We start from the raw sequence: 21,312 nt of genomic DNA on the forward strand, positions 1-21,312 counted from the left end.
TATTCAAGTTGCACCAAAATAAAGCCTACCTTTTAAACAAGAGTTCACAACATAAACACCAAATAACTATGCCCATGACCATAAAAACAGTAATTATAAATTAACAAAGCCAGCCAACAATAACTTAATCACTTGGCCCAGCTTCGTCTTCCATCCCACCTCTATTCTTTCGTGCATAGGTGTGATGAATTGGAGGTCCAATAAAATGTAGTTCATGGTTCATGTTGCATGTTTTCACATTCTTCTCGGAGTGATTGGAAAAGGACCGAGGAAAGGTATCGTTCTCCAAAGCCGGCAAATACGACCCGAAAAAAGTTATATTGGAAGTGATTAGATGTCCGGTAAGATTTTTTTAGTACAACAATTACGAAGATGGGGTGCATACACAATAAGCTTTCCAGCATTCTCAGGTCTTTTTGCCACTTTCAATGCAGCAGCTGCTGTTGCTCCAGAAGAAATGCCCACCTAATATCAAGTCAATGAGATAATGTCAGGAAATATACGTAAATGGACCTAAAAAGAACAATAATTATGTGCAGCGACCTAAGTCCATACTCCTTTTTCTATACACGTAAAAAAATAATTTTTTAATATATTTTTTTAAAGAAAGCAAACCATCAAATTTTCAATTGGATGCAGTAGAGAGCTGACCCAGTTATTATACTTGAGATAGCTGAAAAAGCACTTGCTCTCTGGTTAGCTGATATTTTTTTGATAAAAAAGATAACTGAATACACTAACCAGTAAGGCTTCCTGCAGTGCCAATTGTTTTGCCGTCTGAATAGCTTCTTCATCGGATATCTGCATCAGTAAGTTTTGGTCAGAATTTCAAATGGAAACCTAAATATGAGTGTTTATGCGTTTTATATCTGCTAACAATATAAATAAAGGTTAGAAACAGACCTCGATGACTTCATCAACTACACTTTGGTCCAAATTATTGGATATAAAACCAGCTCCAATTCCTTGAATTTGATGATTTCCTGTGTTTCAATAATAATAATAATAATAATAAATAAATAAAATGCATAAATAATAATCAGTAGAAGTTGAATGGTTTACTTACCTGGCTTTCCTCCATTGATTACGTTACTTGCACTAGGTTCAACACCAATAATCTGTAGAATTGAGACACAACATTATTCTCTCAATTTTAAATGAAATAAATACAATGCTACTTAATTAAAAGTAGCTAAATGTCTTGTTACCTTAATATTTGGATTTTTCTCTTTCAGAAATCGGCCAACGCCAGAAATTGTGCCACCTGTTCCAATTTCTGCAACTAAAATATCCACCTTGCCTTTAGTATCTTCCCATATCTCTGGACCGGTTGTCTCATAGTGTACCTGAAGACTTCAAATTCATATTTCATCAAACCTTTCCTTTACAAAAACCAGGAACCCATATCAGACTCTAGAAAAAAAAATAAATAAAAAAGTAATTTTTAAATACTTGTTTTTGTTTTTTAAATTTAGCTAAGAATTAAATTATTGTACTCAAATGGTGCAAATCGTGGTAATAAATGAGGAGGAAGTAGGCTTAATTTTTAAAAAACAAAAAACAAAATGGTTACGAAACAGGGCCAAAATGATTACCAAACAAAGCCTAAATTTTTTAATTTTACTTGGTCTTAAATTAAAATAACCAGGTGATCAAGATCTATTCACATAAGATCTTAAACTTCGTACCTTAGGGTTAGTAGGATTGTCATATTGATTAAGCATATATGCTTTAGGTGTCTTTTTTAAAATCTCTTCAGCTTTCTCAACTGCTCCCCTCATGCCTTTCGCTGGATTTGTTAATACAACTTCGGCTCCAAATGCTCTTATAACAATTCTCCTCTCCATACTCATGGAAGCTGGCATTGCAATTATTAGTTTGTATCCCTTTGAAGCAGCAATAAATGCAAGACCAACTCCTGTGTTTCCACCTGTAGGTTCAACCAAAGTACTCTGAAAGAATACACGAGAGTGTTATGTTATTAAGTAGGGTGTTCGTGTGTTGGCAAAATACACGACAACGAATTCAAGTTAAGTTTCAACCTACGGATAAACTGTCTTAAGCTATGCAGGCCGCATTAGATCGACATTAACCAATTTTCCTATGAACTGGGAACAACTTCTATCCAGCCTTGTTTTTAAGTACTCTTATAAACCTAAATAATTAGTCCTATATATCTTTAGCTAATTAGAACTTAGATAGTTTCATGCAATCTCTTAGTTCTACGATGTACCTTATCTCTATAGTTACATAAGTCTTATCTCTAGACTCTTAGTCTCGTATTCTTTGGTGAGATTCGTTTATATCTTAACCTTCTCAACATTATGACTCAATTAAAAGCTACTTTAAGTGATCAGTTCAAACTAATAAGATAAAATAAGTTTCAACAAAAGAAATAAAAAATGAGCGCAATGCAGTAGATCGAATTGTTAATAAATATAGCAACACTAACTAGTCTAGAAGGTTCTTGGAGTATCTACCATGTGACATAAATATGTAAATGAGTTTTTTTTTTTTTTTTTTTTTTTTTTTTTCTAGAACTATGTTGTAGTGTGAATAAATATCTCAAAAAAAAAAAAAAAAATTTAAAAATATCCTAGAACAACTTTAGATAGAATAAACCAAGAAATATCTAGACATTTAGAATCCAAGAATATCCTAGAAAAATCTTTTTACTTGGGCTCCAAGGATCTCATGCCTATAAATAAGAGGTGTGACTCCATATGTGAACAAAGAAAAGATAGAAGGCTAGTGTAGAAAAGTGACTGAGTGTCTTGAGAGTGAAAAAGTAATTTTTAAGTGTTCATCCTTATATATTTTTAAATAAAAGTTTCTTTCTTCAAAATAGATTGTTTCTCTTCCTTTTGTGACAATTTTTTCAATAAGTGGTATCAGAGCCAAGCTAGCATAGCTTGCAGTGGTGGGGCTTCTAAAGATCGAGTATAGTCTGGGACTGTGAGGTTTGTTGTCTGGGATACAGCTACTCATGGAGTGCATTCATCACTATAAAATGATGGGAGACCTTTAAGTTGTTGGAAGAATCAAGAAGCTCAATACTCAGAACTATAAAACATGGTCTACATGCATGAAGTCATATCTTCAAGACCAAGACTATTGGGATGTTGTGGGAGGCACTGAAGTCAGTTCATCTGAGGATGTTGTTGCTTTGAAGAAATGGAATATCAAGGCAGGGAAGGCCATGTTTGCAATTAAAACCACAGTTGATGAAGAAATATTGGAGCAATCAATACAGCAGAGACATCAAAAGTAGCATGGGACACGTTTACCTCACTTTTCTCGAAGAAAAATGATGCAAGATCGTAGTTTCTAGAGAATGAGCTCCTGTCAGTTGCTCAAAGGGAGATGGCTATCTACCAATACTTCACCAAGATAAAAACTCTATGCCGTGAAATCTGAATTTGATCCTACTTCCCCTATTTCAAAATCAAGGATGAGAATGATTATTATTCATGAACTTAAACTTGAATATAGAAGCTTTATTGCTGCTATTCAAGGTTGGCCAGTCCAACCTTCTCTAATTGACCTAGAAAATATGCTTGCTAGTCAAGAAGCATTGGCTAAGAAAATGTCGGAGGTCACAATAAAGAGCAATAACAAAAAAGTGCTCTTTATTGGCCAAATAAAAGGTTAATCAAAATATCAAAAGCAAGTAGGATCAAAAGGAGATGAAGAAACTCCAAAATGCTCTCAAGTTGGGGGGAACTAATAAAACTAATTAAAATCATGAGCATAGAAAAAAAGGGCGAATGTTATAACTGTGCAAAGATAGGCCACTATGCTAGAAATTATCGTTGAAAGAAAAATACAACTGAAAACAACGCAGTCACCTCCTAGGCTGAGAGTATTGGTGAAGAAAAATGGGATGCAAATGCATGTTTTACAACAACAGATTCTAAAACCTAGTCAATATCCAATGCAGTGGAGAACAAAGTGTTGGCTCTCCATGTAGAAGAGGTAAATTATGAAAATGATTGGATTGCGATTCAGACTGTTCTAACCACATGACAAAAGATAAGAGGAAGCTATAAAACACATCTAAGTACAAAGGAAGTCAAGTTGTTGTAACTGCATACAACTCAAAGTTGTCAATAGCCCACGTTGGCAAAACTATGATAATGCCTCGCTCCAATTCCAATCAAGTGGAACTGAAAAACGTATTTTATGTGTTTGGAATGAAGAAGAATTTGGTGTCATTATCTTAATTATCATTAGGAAACTTCATCGTGTTTGGACCTAACGATGTCAAGGTGTACCATAATCTCAAAGTCAGTGGTATGTCGTTCATGGAAGGGCAAAGAATGGACTCCATCTACGTCATGTTAGCAGAGTCCACCTATGTGAATAAAACACGAAAGAATGAAACAGCTGATTTGTGGCATGCAAGACTTGGTCATATTAGCTATAGCAAACTGAAGACAATGATAAACAAGTCTATGCTTAAAAGGCTGTCTCAACTTGATATCAAAGAAGACATGGTCTGTGCTAGTTGCCAATATGGGAAGGCACATCAACTACCATTCAAGAAGTCCAAATTCAGAGTAAAGCAGCCATTGGAGCTGGTGCATTTTGACATATTTGGTCTTGTCAAGCAATCTTCAATTATCGGTATGTGCTACATGAGCTTTATTGATGACTTCTCCAGGTATGTTTGAGTTTTCTTTATGAAAGAGAAATATGAAACAATTATAAAGTTTAAAGAATTCAAAGAACAAGTTGAAGATGAATTAGGAAAGAGAATTTAATGCCTACATATAGATAACGAGGGAGAATATACGTCTAATTAATTCTCTCAATACTTGCAAAAGCATAAGATACATTATCAATTGACATGTCCAAACATTCCACAACAAAATGGAGTGAAAAAAACACAAAAATAGACATCTTGCAGAAGTATGTCGCAACATGTTACATGAAAATAGAGCGACATGAAGATTTCGAGCTGAATGTGTGAGAATAACAGCCCATGTGGTTAACAAACTTCCCCAACAAAGGCTTAGGCTCATGTCGCCTTATGAAAGGTTGCTAAATATCAAGCCAATAATTGGACACTTTCGAGCCTTTAGTTATGTGTGATATGTGTTTGTACTATATCACCTGAGAAAGAAGTTTGATAAGAAAGCAATTAGATGCATCTTTGTTGGATATGACAACCAAAGAAAATGGTGGAGGTGTGTTAATCCTATCAGTGGATGATGCTATACATCAAGGAATGTGATATTTGATGAAGCATCATCATGGTGGGCACCCAAATTAGAAAAGGCACTCAAAGATGAGAAATCTTTCAAAGAAGGACCAGAAGAAATAAGTCAAGTACAACAAGCTCCAATAGAAAGAGAAGAAGAAAACAACGAAGACGAAGAAGAGCAATTGAGGATATAAAGTCCTTGGTAAAGTGGAGTGCATAATTAAGAGCCACAATTATGGAGATCAACAAAACTAAGAAAACCTAATTCCATGTATGTGAATGCAACATTAGCAACAGTTGAGAAGCCAACAACACACAAAGAAGCGTCAAAGAATATTCGATGGAGAAACCATGGAAGAAGAAGTTGATGCATTAAGAAAGAATCAAACGTGGGACTTGGTGCCAAAGCCTAAAGATGTTAAACCTATATCTTTTAAATGGGTTTATAAAATTAAAACTCGAGCACATGGGATGGTAGAGAGATACAAAGCTCGACTGGTGGCTCGAGGGTTTTCTCAACAGTATGACTTGGACTATGATGAGATGTTCGGTTATGTAGAAAAGCTCATCACCATTCGAGTCTTATTAGCACTTGCTGCTGGTAAGGATTGGAAGTTATGACAAGTGGATGTTAAGAACGCTTTCTTAAATGGAAAGCTAGATCGAGAAATATATATAAAGAAACCAAAAGGATTTGAGGATGAAGCTCATCATGACTACGTCTGTAAATTGAGAAAGGCTTTATATGGTTTTGAAGAAGTTGTGACTCAAATACCTCAGCTTATTATTTGTTTATGACTAACTTTATGTTATAGCAGTCAGTTGGTATGCATTATAAATACCTCTAATCAGAAAAATAAACACAGAGTGTGAGTTCATCATTTCCTAATTTTCTGTAAACAAACAAAAAGTTGTACGCAATCTTTTTAGTGAAAGAACTTGAATCTTCCCGTGGACGTAGGCAACCTTGCCAAACTACGTAAACCTCTGTGTTTCTTTTTCTTGTCCTTATCTTCTTGTTCATTCAATTGTAATCTTCCTATAAATAGCGCACCATTCAATCTTGTTTCAAATCGTATCGAATACAGAGTATCGAGTTCAATCGTGCATCGGTCTCTACTATTGAGTTTCTTTGAGTTGATCGTTTTCACCTTCGAGTCGCACCAAGTAAAGATCAAGACTCATCGAGTAAGATCGAGTATCAATTAGTTCTCATCGAGTTCCATTGAGGATTCAACAAAAACTCATCACACAGAGAAGGAAATTCGCATCAAGCATCAAGTAGAAATCTATCGAGCGTCGAGTATCCAATATTGAAGGTTTGGCAGAATCTTTCTTAGTCATTTCTTCATCATTCCAGTGTTGATCTTGAGTATTTGGGCCTATGAAGATTGAATAACCCAACAATGTATGGTATCAGAGTGTTTGAAGATCATCAAGGTCATCATTCTTGGAGCATCAAGATACTCAAGAAATCCAGACTCGATACTCGATCAGATCAAAGATGGTTATTGCAAGATATGAAATAGAGAAGTCCGATAGGAAGGGTGATTTTAGTCTATGGAAAGCAAAAGTCAAATCCATTCTTGGACTGTAGAGAGCTCACAAGGCCCTTCTAGATCCATCGACTTTGCTGCCTACATTGATAGCTCAAGAAAGGGAAGACATGAAGTTTACAACCTATGGGACTCTGGTTCTTAATCTCAGTGACAACATCTTGAGACAAGTGATTGATCAAGACATGACCAACAAGATGTGGTTCAAGCTAGAAAGTATTTTTACAACTAAGGATCTCCCCAACAAGATGTATCTAAAGGAGAAGTTCTTCACTTTTAAGATGGATTCTGCCAAGCCACTATCAGACAATCTGGATGAATTTAAGAGGATAGTTTTTGAGTTCAAGAGCTTTGGTGAGAAGATTGGCGATGAGAATAAAGCCTTTGTCTTATTGAACTCTCTACCCGAAGTCTATGAGAAGGTGAAGAATGCTTTGAAATATGGAAGAGAACCAGTTACCACTAATGCCATTATTTCAGCATTGAGAACTAGAGAGTTGGAGCTTCAGTCAATAAAAAAAGCAGCTTGGTGCAAAAGGGCTGTTTATCAAGGGTAAGAACAAGTAGAATCAATCTAAAGGGAATAAAAACCAGTCTGGTGAAGAGCATAAACCCAAGACCAAGCTTAGATGTAACTACTGCAAGAAGAAAGGACACTTGATGAAAGATTGCTACAACTTGAAACAAAAAAATCAAGAAAAAGGGAAGGATTAGAAAGGAAAACAACCAGAAGCTTCAGTGGTTGAAAGCTCCTACTTTTATTCTAATGCCTTAGCCTCTACTTGAAACAAAACTAACCAAATCAGCCCTCTTGGGAAGCATGACTGGGTACTTGACTCTGGCTGTACCTATCATATGACACGCTTCAGACCTTGGTTTAATACTTACAAGGATGTGGATGGAGAATCTTTGTACATGGGGAATAATGAAGCCTGCAAAATCAAAAGGGTTGGTTCAGTATCTTTAAAGCTAAAGGATGGATCAATCAAGCTTCTCAGAAATGTGAGACATGTACCTTTACTCAAGAGAAACTTGATATCTCTAGGTATGCTTGACTCCATTGGGTGAGAGTGCAAAAGAAAAGGTGGAGTCCTTGAGGTGATTAAGGATTCTAAAGTTTTGTTGGTTAGTGAAAAGATCAATTACCTTTATATTGTAAGAGGAGTAGAGATGATGACCAGTGCCTACATGATTTCAACAACAAGCTTAACAGAAGCTGATTTGTGACACAAAAGACGATCCCATATTAGTGAAAAGGGGATGCAAGCACTTTCCGAACAAGGTATATTGCCCAAAGGTATTAGTGAACACATTTCCTTTTGTGAACACTACATTCTAGGTAAAACAACCAGACAAAGTTTCACAAAATCTCAGCATACCAATAAAGGAACATTGGATTATGTCCATTTTGACCTATGGGGACCATCTCCTACACCAAACCTTAATGGCTCAAGATATTTTCTAACCTTTATAAATGAATTTTCTAGGAAGAGCTGGATATACTTTCTTAAAACTAAGGACCAAGTTTTTGAGAAGTTTAAAGAATGGAAAGCCATGATAGAAAATCAAACATCTAAAAGGTTAAAATACTCTAAAACCAACAATGGGCTTGATTTTTGCAATGAATACTTTGACAAATATTGTAGTGAGAATGATATAACTAGGCATAGAATGGTGAGGTATACACCTCAATAGAATGGGGTTGCTGAGAGGTTAAACAGAACCATAATGGAAAGGGTTAGGTGTTTTCTTTCTAATGCCATCTTAGGTGAAAATTATTGGGTAGAAGTTGCAGCCTACACAGTGTATACCTTGAATAGGTGCCCTCACACATCTTTAGAGTTGCTTACCCCTGAGGAAAAGTGGACTAATCATCCTCCTAACCTAGATAACCTCAAGGTCTTTAGATGTGTAGGGTTTGTTCATTAAAATAAGGGAAAGTTGAAAGCCAAAACAGTCAAGTGCATGTTTGTAGGCTTTACAGAGGGTGTCAAAGAGTTTAAAATGTGGCATCCAGTTGAGAGAAAGTTCATAATGAGCAGAGACATCACTTTTAGGGAAGAAGAGATGTTTATGCAAAAGGAGAAAAGGCTTGAGGATGAAGGTGAGTCATCCACCTCAGGAATTGAGGTGGAGTTACTTACTGAGCAACCAATAGAATCTAACCTACCTAGTGACATAAGAAAAGTTAAGAAAGATGCAGGGGAACAAGAAAAGACTATAAGTGAACAACCTGATTTAGGTCCGTATGTCTTAGCTAGGGATAGACAAAGGAGAACCATTACCCCACCAGCTAAATATACTGAAATGAACTATATGAATCTAATTTAAATGCTGTTGTAGCTCCTAATAACCAAGAACCTCTTATACTGGGCGTATTGTGCCCTAATTTATTGTTTTGTGTACTTGTAATTTGATTATCTTGTGCACCCCACTAGCTTTAGGATAAGTGGGAGATTGTTGGGGTTGATGTTCTAAATCTCTTAGGGTTCTATAGTTTGTAAATCTTGTATGAACAAACATTTATGTGATTAATAATATATGATACTTTATTCACTTCTGTCTATGAAATATATGATATTTTAGTTGCATTAACCTTAAACCAATAAACTAACATATATGGTTATCGTTGTAATATAAACATGTATGTGGAGACATACAGGTGGATCATGTTTAAGTGATAACTTAAATGGTCTGTAGTATATGGATAAGGCTGGGTACCTTATCTTGGTGACACTACGAGTATGGCTCACTTTGTAGATGTTACAAATGTTGTAAAGTCCTAGAAATGATCTGATTCTGATCATTCGTGTATTAGACATGCGAGTGGGGATATTTTATACAAGGAGTTTGTATAAGCCCGGACCACAAAATGTTTAGTCTCGTCATATAATGCCATTCATAATAAAGACTTTCATTTCACTAGGATGACCATAGGTAACATGACCTTAATCCTGAGTGAGCTTTGAACTCCTACCTATGAGGGCGATCCTTTGATTTACATGGGTGAGAGTGGCCAGATCGCCGACTCAACAAGCCTACCATTTTGGAGATTCGTTTGATTGGGGAGCTGGAAACTCAGCTACACGAGATGAAATTCACTCCTTCCCCGAAGCAGGGGTAAGTAGATAAATTGCTCCCTTAAGAGCTGATTCGAAGTCTTGAACAATGTGGCGCCACGCCCTTTCTTGGCCTGATAGGGGTTTAGTCATAGTATGACTAGGATCTATTATTCATTAGAGGGATCAGTGGTACTTAAGGAGTTAAATGTAACTACACGGGCAAAATGGTAATTTGGCCTAGCTGTACTTACGAGTGATTTGTGAAAGGTCATCATAATGTTGATTGGTTATATCCAATGGACACAGAAATATATCTGTAGTGCGAAAAGTGTAGCTGTCGGTCTTTAATAGAGTGCCCGACAGTTAACGGATGGTAGATAATGTGATTAAAGAGTTTAATCAGTTATTAACATACCATTGGAGCTTCAAGCTACAGATCCATAAGGTCCCCTTAGTAGCTCAATGAATTTAAGTTGAGAATAAATTTTTGGATTAATTTGAAATGTTTAAATTAATAAGAGGAAATTTAATTATAGATGATATAATTCAATTAATTCAATTGTATATGATATAATTGACATAATGTATTTGATACATTATTGTTTAATTGGAGAAATAAATATTTGAATATGATTTAAATATATTTTCTATTAATAAGATTTATAGTTATTAAATTTAGTATAAATATGATTTATATGAAATGCCATAAAATAGAGAAAAAGAACTATGGTTTATATATTGTATATGATGCAATATTAAAACTATAGGTTATAAAGATAAATGATAAATTAGTTATCATATTTATTTATAATGTATTCATTATTTGATAATTAACCACTTTTCTTGCTAACCACCCTTTAGTCGGAAGTTATTTGGTTTTATGGCAAATGAGGGATAAATGAAAATGTGATTTTAATTTTATTCCAAGTGACAAGCATTCACAATCGAGTAACTACATGATAACCTTAAGAGCCTATGTGATAGACTCATTTCTCGAAACGATCAACAGACTTTGATATGCGATAGCTTTGCCTTCTACTTGATCATCTTCCTCCTCCAACTCCAAACTTCCCTCTAACCAAAATTAGCCAGAGCCCACCATTCCGGGATTCTCACATTGAGAATACCAAGGTCACCAAGTTGTAGTGTCTCGATTGGTTCGAGTTTGCTTACTACTATTCGCTGAGAGTTCATGACTTGTTCGGCGCATTCGTGAACGAGTTAGATTGAGGGATTAACTTGAAGAACGGTTCTTCAAAGGTATAATCTATAAACTTTGTTTTTATTTCAAAAGCATGTTATAATTTAGTTGTATGCATAATATGTTCTTGTATGACTGTAAATGTATGCGTTCAATCGAAATGAGATTTGGACGATTCGCTTCCGCTCAAAGGTTCTCTGTCAAAAGAGTTCCTTCAGAACCAACAACCTTTGAGGAAGCAACAAGTTGTGTTGATGCAAGAGATTTGATAGAAGCTATGAATGAGGAGATGCATTCAAAGTGAATGACACTTGGTCTTTAGTTCCTCTGCCTAAGTGTTACAAATCAGTTGCCTCTATATGGGTTTTCAAACTTAAGGAAGGAACATCTTGTGATCAAAAGCCTAGGTACAAAGCAAGGTTGGTAGCAAAGGGATTTACTCAAAGGGAATGAATAGACTATTCATAGATTTTCTCTCCAGTTGTCAAACAAACTTCCGTAAGACTTCTTCTATTCTTAACTGTTCAAAATAATTTAGAATTGTATTAACTAGATGTCAAAATTGTCTTCCTTTATGGACATCTAGAGGAGATAATCTATATGACGCAACCTAAAAGATTTGAAGTTAAAGGAAAAGAAAATCTCTATTGCTTACTCAACAAGTCAATCTATGGGTTAAAACAATCACCTAGGTGCTGGTATAGAAGATTCAATGACTATATTTCTAACATTGGATTCAAAAGAAATTCATTTGACATATGTGTTTATGTAAATACAGATTCTTATAAGGACAAGGTTTACCTACTCGTATATGTGAATGATATATTGCTGGCAGGTAGGTCCAAGGAAGATCTAACCCATGTTAAAAACCTTTTAAAAAGGGAGTTGTATATGAAAGACTTGGGAGAAATAAGTAAGGTACTAGGAATTAAAATTCTAAGGAACAAGGAGGAGTCTATTCTAAGCATCATTCAGTCCAACTACTATGAGAAAATCCTAAAAAGGTTTAATATGAGTGATGTTAAACCTGCGAGCTTACCTATTGCTCAGTACTTCAAGCTATCCTCAGCTAACTCTCTTAAAGATTCTGACCAAGAACATCATAAACAGATGGCTGTCATACCCTATAATCGAGCAGTCGGAAGTCTAATGTATTTAATGATTTCTACTAGACCTGATCTCTCATATTCAACTAGCCTAGTTAATAGATATATGTCTACGTAGGTAAGAGACACTTGGAGGCTACTAAATGGATCCTAAGGTACTTAGTTTAGTATAAAAACTTAAGACTAGTCTACCAAAAGTTAGCTGAACCAAACTTAGAACTTTATGAATATGTGGATGTTGACTATACTGGTGATTTGGACAAAAAGGAGTCCTTAATAGGTTACCTATTTCTTTATTGTCCTAATCTAATCAGCTGAAAAGCAACACTACAATCTATAATAGCCTTATCTACAACAGAAACTAAATATATGGCCTTAATAGAAGCAATCAAAAAGGCATTGTGGCTTAAGGGATTGCTGAAAGACTTTGGAATAGATTAAACAATGGTAAAACTCTATTGTGACAACCAAAGTGCTATCCATTTATCCCGAAATCCACCATACCACACTAGAACTAAACACATTGATATCAAATATCATTTCATCAGAGATAAAATTGAGACAGGGGAGATATAAATTCTAAAGGTCCACACATCAGATAATGCAACTAACATGTTGACAAAACCTATTTCAAAGCTTAAATTGGTTAAATGTCTAGAATAGGTTGGTTTCGAGCTTCTTGACACAGGGTAGGCAGAATGGTCAGAATCAAGAAGATTAGAAGATTGCAAGACATTAGAGTCAAAGTGGAGAATTTGAAGAAGCTGTGACTCAAATACCTCAACTTATTATTTGTTTATAACTAACTTTGTGTTGTAATGGTCAGTTGGTATGCATTATAAATACCTCTGATCAGAAAAACAAAAAACAGAGAGTGTGAATTCATCATTTCTTAATTTTCTGTAAACAAACAAAAAGTTGTATGCAATCTTCTTAGTGAAAGAACTTGAATCTTTCCGTGGACACAGGCAACCTTGCCGAACTATGTAAACCTCTGTGGTTTCTTCTTCTTGTCTTTATCTTCTTGTTCATTCGACTATAATCTTCCTGCAAATCGCACGCTATACAATCTCATTTCAAATCGTATCAAATACAGAGTATTGAGTTCAATTGTACATCGATCTTCGCTACTGAGTTGCTTCGAGTTGATCGTTTTCACCTTCGAGTCGCACCGAGTAAAGATCAAGACTCATCGAGTAAGATCGAGTATCAATTAGTTCTCATCGAGTTCTATCAAGGATTCAACAGAAACTCGTCAGACAGAGAAGAAAATTCGCATTGAGCATCGTGTAGAAACCTATCAAGTGTCGAGTATCCAACATCGAGGATTTGACAAAATCTTTCTTAGTCATTTCTTCATCATTTCAGTGTTGATCTTGAGTATTTGGGTCTAGTGAAGATTGAATAACCCAACAGGTTTGAAGCAAACATCAAGAGCCTGGTATGGAAAAATTGCAAAATTTCTAGTTGAAAGTGCCTTTGTAGTAGTTCCAGCAGATTCCAACTTATTTGTCAAAGCTCAAGACTCAAAGATCACAATCATATTAGTCTTATTGGATGATCTAATCATAACAAGAGACCACATAGAAGAAGTTTGACAAACAAAACAGAATTTACTAGTCTAATTTGAAATGAAAAGCTTGGAGAACTAAAGCATTTCCTTGGACTAGAGGTGGAACACTCAGAAAAAGGATTGTTCCTTGAACAACGAAGTATGTAAAAGATCTTATGCATAAGTATAACATGAGTGACAACAAGCCAATATCTACACCGATGGAGGTTAACAAAAAGTTCTGCATACATGAAGGTAAAGATCTTGCAAACTCAACGATATATCATTAGTTAGTAGGTAGTTTAATCTACCTTACCTTAACAAGACCTGATATCTCATATTCTGCCAGAGTTGTAAGTCGTTACATACAAAATCTGAAGAAGCCTCATCTTGAAGCAACTCGGAGAATTTTAAGATATTTAAGAGGAACAAGTGAATATGGCATTTCTTATAAGAAAGAGGAGGACTGAAAGTTAGAAGGCTTCTGCAATGTTGACTATGCAGGAGATCTTGATACACGACGATCAACTACTGGTTACTTGTTTAAACTTGGTTGTGGAGTAGTTTCTTGGTGTAGCAAGAGAAAAGCAATAGTTGTATTGTCTATCACAGAAGCAGAGTATAGAGTAGTGACCATGGCAGCACAAGAGAATATGGAAAAAGCAACTAATGAAGGATTTGCACCAAGAAGTTAACCATATAGTGACTTTATATTGTAGCAACTAATCTGCAGTTCGCTTAGCTGAGAATCTAGTATTTCATGCAGGGACCATGCATGTAGAGGTACATTACAACTTTATTAGAGAAAAGGTACTTCAAGAGGAAATTGAGATAAAACAAATAAAAATAGAAGATCAAATTGCAGATATATTCACAAAGGGGCTACCTGCAAACAAACATGCAAAGTTTAGACAGCAGCTCGAGATGATTGAACGACCTAGAATAGTTAGTGCTGAGGGAGAGTGTTAAAATATATAGCAACACTAACTAGTTTAGAAGGTTCTTGGAGTATCCACCATGTGACATAAATATGTAAATGAGATTTTTTCTAGAACTATATTGTAGAATGAATAAATATCTCAAAGGAAAAATCTAGAAATATTCTAGAACAACTTTAGGTAAGAATAAACCAAAAAATATTTAGATATTTAGAATCCAAGAATAGCCTAAAAAAATTCTTTTACTTGGGCTCCAAGGATCTCATGCCTATAACTAGGAGGTGTGACCCCATATGTGAGGGAAGAAAAGCTAAAGAGTTAGTGTAGAAAAGTGAGTGAATGTCTTGAGAGTGAAAGAGTAATTTCTAAGTGTTCATCCTTGTATATTTCTAAATAAAAGTTTCTTTCTTAAAAGATTGTTTCTCTTCTCATTTTGTGCCAATTTCTTCTACATGAATCCCTTAATTAGAAAACGTAGCCAATAATTAGATAAGAATGAATAGACTTCATGAAATCCAATGTCATGAGGGTAACAATGTAGTAATAATGAAATAACAAGAAGAATGAAACGAAAAACAACAAAGAACTAAAAGAAGAAACTTGAAAAATCAGTAAATAAGGCTTTTGAATAAAGGCACAAACTAAGGAGCACTTTTAGATGAATTCAATCATTTCTCAAAATGAATCCCATTGTACAATACGTTCTCACAGTAAGGTTGACCTAAAGAAGTCATCCCTTCAGAAGAACTTTTGTTCTTGAATAGATTATGGATAATTTGTTTAACATAACACCGTAAAGAGGGATACAATGTATAATTTAATTGAAATCACCAATGTAATGAAAATGTAGTTTCCAAGAAGCAAGAAAATTACGTCTCATATATTATTACCTTTCCTGGTGTAATAAGTCCTTTTTGCTCAGCATCAGAAATCATACTATATCCAATCCTGAAGACATTTTGAGTATAATTGGTGAGAAGATATGCACCCATTCTTTGACAATAAGTATAGATATATAGTATGACTCCATGCTCATATTCATATTAATCTATTCATTAGGACATGTAAAATGTGTTTGATTTAACTTTTCAAGTGTTTAATTTTAAAAATAAGTAAATCTCAAAGTGTATTGTAAACCCTTTTCTTTTATCAAAAGAGTTTTAATAAAATTGACTTTCTCACCTGTCCTTTAGACTGCAACATGGTTGCATCATTTCAAGCTTAGCAGCAATATTTGCCGCACACCCTCCGATGATATTGTTCAGGTAAACCATGGGAGTCTTACCTACCAGCTACAATCTCAGGGAATGCAATTATATAATTAACCCAAAGAAACATAGGGTGAACTTCAATCTATTCAAATTAAACAATAAGTTAATTGACCAGATGAAAATACTTAAGAAAATTCATATAATTTAAAGAGTTCAGTTCTACTTTAATTAGAAAAATGAAAATGATAAAGTTATACATAGGTATGATACCAAAACCACACCGTAATAGAGGATGTTATCGTTACAATCTGAAACGGTATCCACAACTATTATGCTATATTAGTTCATCATTGATGAAGCGACAAAAAGGTATTCGGCCAAGTCCATAGCCAAGCACGGAAAATTCATCTCTTAGAGTTGACATAATACACTCCAACAACACAAATTTTATATTCAAATGGATATTTAAAAAATTATTTATTACAACTCTAAATTCCCTATTTTAAAGCCTTACCAAAATAACATAATTAACTAATTAATACTAACTAAACAACTAAACAAATATTAAGCTAAAATATAAAGTTTTGTGTTGACAAGAGAAATAGTAAATTTTAAAATTTCATTTGGAAAAATGGCAAAAAAGTTTCAAAATTATAAAAATAACAAAACGAGTTTATAGAATAGGAAATACTAATTAGTAAATGACAAAACTATCCTAAAACACAAACGAGAATGCAAAGATACACTGCTAAAAAAACAACTCGAATACCACAAATACATTCTATCTAAACATTTTAGAACCACAAATACACAATATCTAAACATTCCAGAAACAAAAATAAAAAATCATCTAATATGATCCTTAACGCTTCCAACTACCTATAGAAGGACTAAATGGTGGAGGCTATTAGAAACTTATGGATGTCTACAATGATGGACTTCCTCCAAGATGAGAAAGAACCAAGTTAATTGTAACAGTGAAATTATTGTTGGCAAGTGAGTGTTTGAATGAATTGCAACTTCAGGATGATGTGACTATGGGAAAACGATTGCATTTGACATTAAACCAATTGTAAGGAGTTTCATCATCTTCATTCCATATGACCATTTTGCTCATTGGATCTTGAAAGCCAACTTTAAATACTATTAATCCCCGACATTGTTGAAAATGATGTTCAAAGTAGAAACAAAAACAGGAAACATGTGTGCGCACGAAAAAGGTCAGCGAACCGGTGAGGGTGGTTGTAAAAAACTAGTCAAGACGATAGAATTCAAGAAAGGGTTGTTGAACCAACTATCGCAAATATAAGATTAAGAACGAGAAAATTAGATTTTGGAGGGCGGCTAATTGAAGAAGATGAAGATAATGAGATTTAGGATTTTCTGTTATCTTATTTTAATAATGATAATGATAATGATAATGAATATGATGATAATAATAATAATAATAATAATAATAATAATAATAATATTATTATTATTATTATTATTGTTGTTGTTACTATTATTAAATTAAACAATATATATATATAAATCTGTTTCAAAACATTTAAAATTTAATTCCCATTTATATGTCTCTTTTTAAATACAACTAGCCATTCTTATTTCTATAAGAAAAATTGAAAACATCGAAATATGAAAAAAAAAAAAAATCAAATTAATTTGATAACAATATGTATAAAATAATGAAAAAATATTTAGATAGAATTGAATTTGTAACAAACTTTTAAACAAATCGAAAGTTAGTTGGAAATAATCAAAATTTGATAATAAAAAACAAATTCAAATATAAATTAGAGAGAAAAATTAGGAAGTTTTTGTTTATTATGATTAATTCGATAAGTAGTTAGGTAAAATCTAATTTGATAATAAAATATAAATTCAAATATAATTCGGAGAAAAAAAAATCAGAATTTGTTTATTTACAATTACACTGTATTCATAAATCATTTATAACTCCATCAACCACGAAACCTACAAAAGAAGTCTAACTTTTTGTAAAGTCATAACAAAAACATTACGATTGTAAAAATGAATACTTATTTGTTTGTTAAAAAGAAAAATTAATGGTATAATAATATAATAAGATGTTAATGAATAAAAGGTGATTAAAAATACAAAAAATGATAAAATTTAAATAAAATATACAGTTTGTTAGAAGATAATATGTATAAAAGATTAAGTAAAATTCCTAATCAAGATAAAAAATTTTAGTATGAATTTAAAATAATAAAAACGAATAAAATAATGTAAAATTTAAAGATATATTATAAATTAAAACCAAAATGGTGAAAAACAAATTAAAATTTGATTAATTCTGAATATTTTGGAAAAGTGGTTAAGTCAAATATAACTAATTTGAATCAATTAGGGGAGAAAAATAAGGAAGAAATTGGTTTATTTAAAATCAATTCGTGAAGTAGTTATCAAAATCTAATTTGAATATTAAAAAAAAAATTCAAATTCCAAAAGATGATGAAAATTAAGGAATGAAACTCATTTTCTGTTTTGAAATTGGATCTATTAGATTATAATAGGATTAATTTGATTATTAATCAAGTTCTTCAATTACATTCTATTTATATCCCGTTATTAATCAAGCTCTCTACTTACACTTTATTTATATATCTTAGTTATATCTTAGTTATTAATAAAACTCTACACTTACAATATTCTGGACATACAAACCAACCAAGGACAAGTCAGAAATTATCAAAATGTCACCTAAAATAGTGACTAAATATGAAATATGTGCAATTGAAGCTAATAACATATACAAAATAATTTAACCTTAAAAAATATGGAAAAAAATATCCAGTTAATTTATTAAAAATATGTGTAAAATAATGAAAAACAATTCTAATATTTGAATAAATTTAAAATTTGATTAGATAAATGAAATTTGATAATATATGGATATTGAAAATATAAATTTGGTAGAAAAATTTGGATATTTAATCCAAGTGAGATTAATTCAAGAAGTGCTTAAACAGAATCTAAGTTAATAATAAAATATGCATTTAAACATTAACTATGTGCGAAAATTCAGGAATGACGGTTCTTTTGAGTAATGAAACGAATCTATTAGAAGGATAGTAGAGGATTAAGCCATCAGCAACTATCCTATATACATAATTGATAACCCCATACAAAATCTTATCATTGTTTATGATTATACACTTACCATATAATTATAGGTTCATCGTTAACAAAAACTACGAACTAGACAAGTTTATGATTCAACACTTACTATGTATTTGTAGTTTCATCATTAATAAAAACTACGAACTAGACAAGGATAAAAATCATAAATCTTATTATTGGTTGATTTTATCATTTTTTCAGAACCAAACCCGTCATAGCTCGAATTGCCAAAAAAATTCTAAATTTATAACGGAACTAAAATAATGGACCACCAAATTGTTTTGAAATTTGAAAAAATAAGATGGATTATGAAAAATAAAATTTGGCCCATGTGAGGACATTAGGATTTTTGTAGGAAATACCAGATTTACCCTTGATTCTCACTCCCCTTCCTCTCCATTGCCCATGTTTTCCATTCTTTTTCCATTTGCAACAGTGGCGCACCAGTCGCTTTCTTGTTCTTCGACGGTTCACCAATACCAGAATGATGAAATTGAAAAAAAAATCTCGAAAGTAATCTTAATTGAGAGAGATTTATGTTCATCAGGTCACGGATATAATATTTTTTTTTTTTTATTTATTTTATTTTTTTATCTTATTCTTAAGAGAGATTTATCTAGGGTGAATATTGATTTGTTTAAAGGTTTGTTACAAATTCCTTCGTCCACAACTTCGAAAAAGACCATTTTTGATGATCAATTCCGGTGAACACCACCTCTCTTAACCAACACTAACATTCACCTTAGATAACCAACTTCGATGAAGACCACCTCTAACTTGACCCTTAATCACAACCATATTTAGTCTTAGTGTTTTGATTTAATTCATTTCAAACTTTTAAAGGTATGTTGTAGTATGTTAGAGTAGGTAGATGCACTCGTAGCTACAAGACGTTGGACCAAGCACAAGTCCCAAAGCTAGTAACGAATCCATAATTTCAGGTTGAGAGGGGCACAATAATATATAAGATTAAAATTTTAGCCCAACTTCTAAAATTGTGTCCATATATAGCTCTTGAATTTTTAAAAATATATAATAGGTCTTGAATTCTCAATTTGTGTATCTAGTAGGTTATATTGTTTTTTTTTTAAATAATGTATCTATCGGCTACAAAATTAAAAATCAAAGGTCTAATTAGCAACAAAAATAATTTTTTATCTTATAAAATAATTTATTTTTAAACATTTTTTGAGGTTAAGACTTTTTCTTATTGAGATCTGTGTTTCGTGGCTCCCAGATTTCTTTAGGTTTAGGCCTACCAATAGACTTTTGACTTGTCTGGGGCAATCCCCATTTCTTTATACAAATCAAGACTTCTTGAGCCCACTAACCAACTAGATTTCCCTACTCAATGGTATACCATCCAACAACAAACCATCATTCTCATACTAAAACTTTTTATAAGAGAGGATTGAACCAATAACCTGAATTTAGTACCACCTACAACAAAACCCGTGTTTGAAATAAATGGTATGTGAAGGTAAAGTTGCATTATTTCATGAATAAACATGTCTTTTCGTAATTAACCAACTTGAAGAAGGGACATAACTTTTCGAATGACTACGAATTGTCTATAAATATGTTTCTTCTTCAAATTGCATTAAAAAAAGACAATTTTTCCATAAGCATTTTTCTATCATAAAACTTTTCTCCATTTTTATAAATTTACAAGTTCGGTTTCTTTCCATAAAGTGTAATTCATTGGATCTTGTGGACGGGGTGCTATTTCCATAAGAAAGTTAATATATTTTATCCCGAGTGACAATTACTCATGAAACTTAGGCAGTGAGTAAAATTGTCTTAAATAAGATAACATGAAGTCGTTAGACTCCGATACAAGGTTATGTAATTTCTAATTTTTTATGAATTATTCATACAATAATATTAAGATAATTTTATATTGCATCTAGATTGGGTGTGCAAGTTTTACTGTTTTTCGTGCATCTGATTTTATGGAAATTTACACAAAGATTTCATGTTGATTTTACTTTGGGTTTTACTCTATCATTTTCTTTCTCTTCTCTTGATTTTATATTTTATAATGTTCTTAATTTGTGTATATATATATATATATATATATTTGTGAATGGCGCCGCAAGCTAGTAGAATCGACATTCTGTTAACACTGAAGGATTGTTTGTTGGATAATTATTTATTTGTTTTCTTTGTTTGTAGTACAATTTTGTTCATATATTTCCTCTGTTATTGATCATTGCGTGTTCACATAGGTGATTCATCCATATATATGGAATATCTAACCGTGCAAAGTGAATTTACTTTCAATCTCCATTTGTCTCCTTGAGTGATATTTTGTGAATATTTATCCAGTATTATGA

At 32.9% G+C, this 21,312-nt stretch overlaps 2 pseudogenes; one reads left to right on the forward strand and one right to left on the reverse strand.

Moving 5' to 3' along the window:
- Positions 1 to 212: 212 nt before the first annotated feature.
- LOC120081871 (cysteine synthase, chloroplastic/chromoplastic-like) lies at positions 213 to 19,774 on the reverse strand (annotated as a pseudogene).
- LOC150035309 (uncharacterized) lies at positions 3,014 to 5,400 on the forward strand (annotated as a pseudogene).
- Positions 19,775 to 21,312: the final 1,538 nt, after the last annotated feature.

Source organism: Benincasa hispida, chromosome 7 (genome assembly GCF_027475165.1).
Source record: "Benincasa hispida cultivar pf3 chromosome 7, pf3_genome.v1.1, whole genome shotgun sequence".
Classification (NCBI taxonomy): Eukaryota; Viridiplantae; Streptophyta; class Magnoliopsida; order Cucurbitales; family Cucurbitaceae; genus Benincasa; species Benincasa hispida.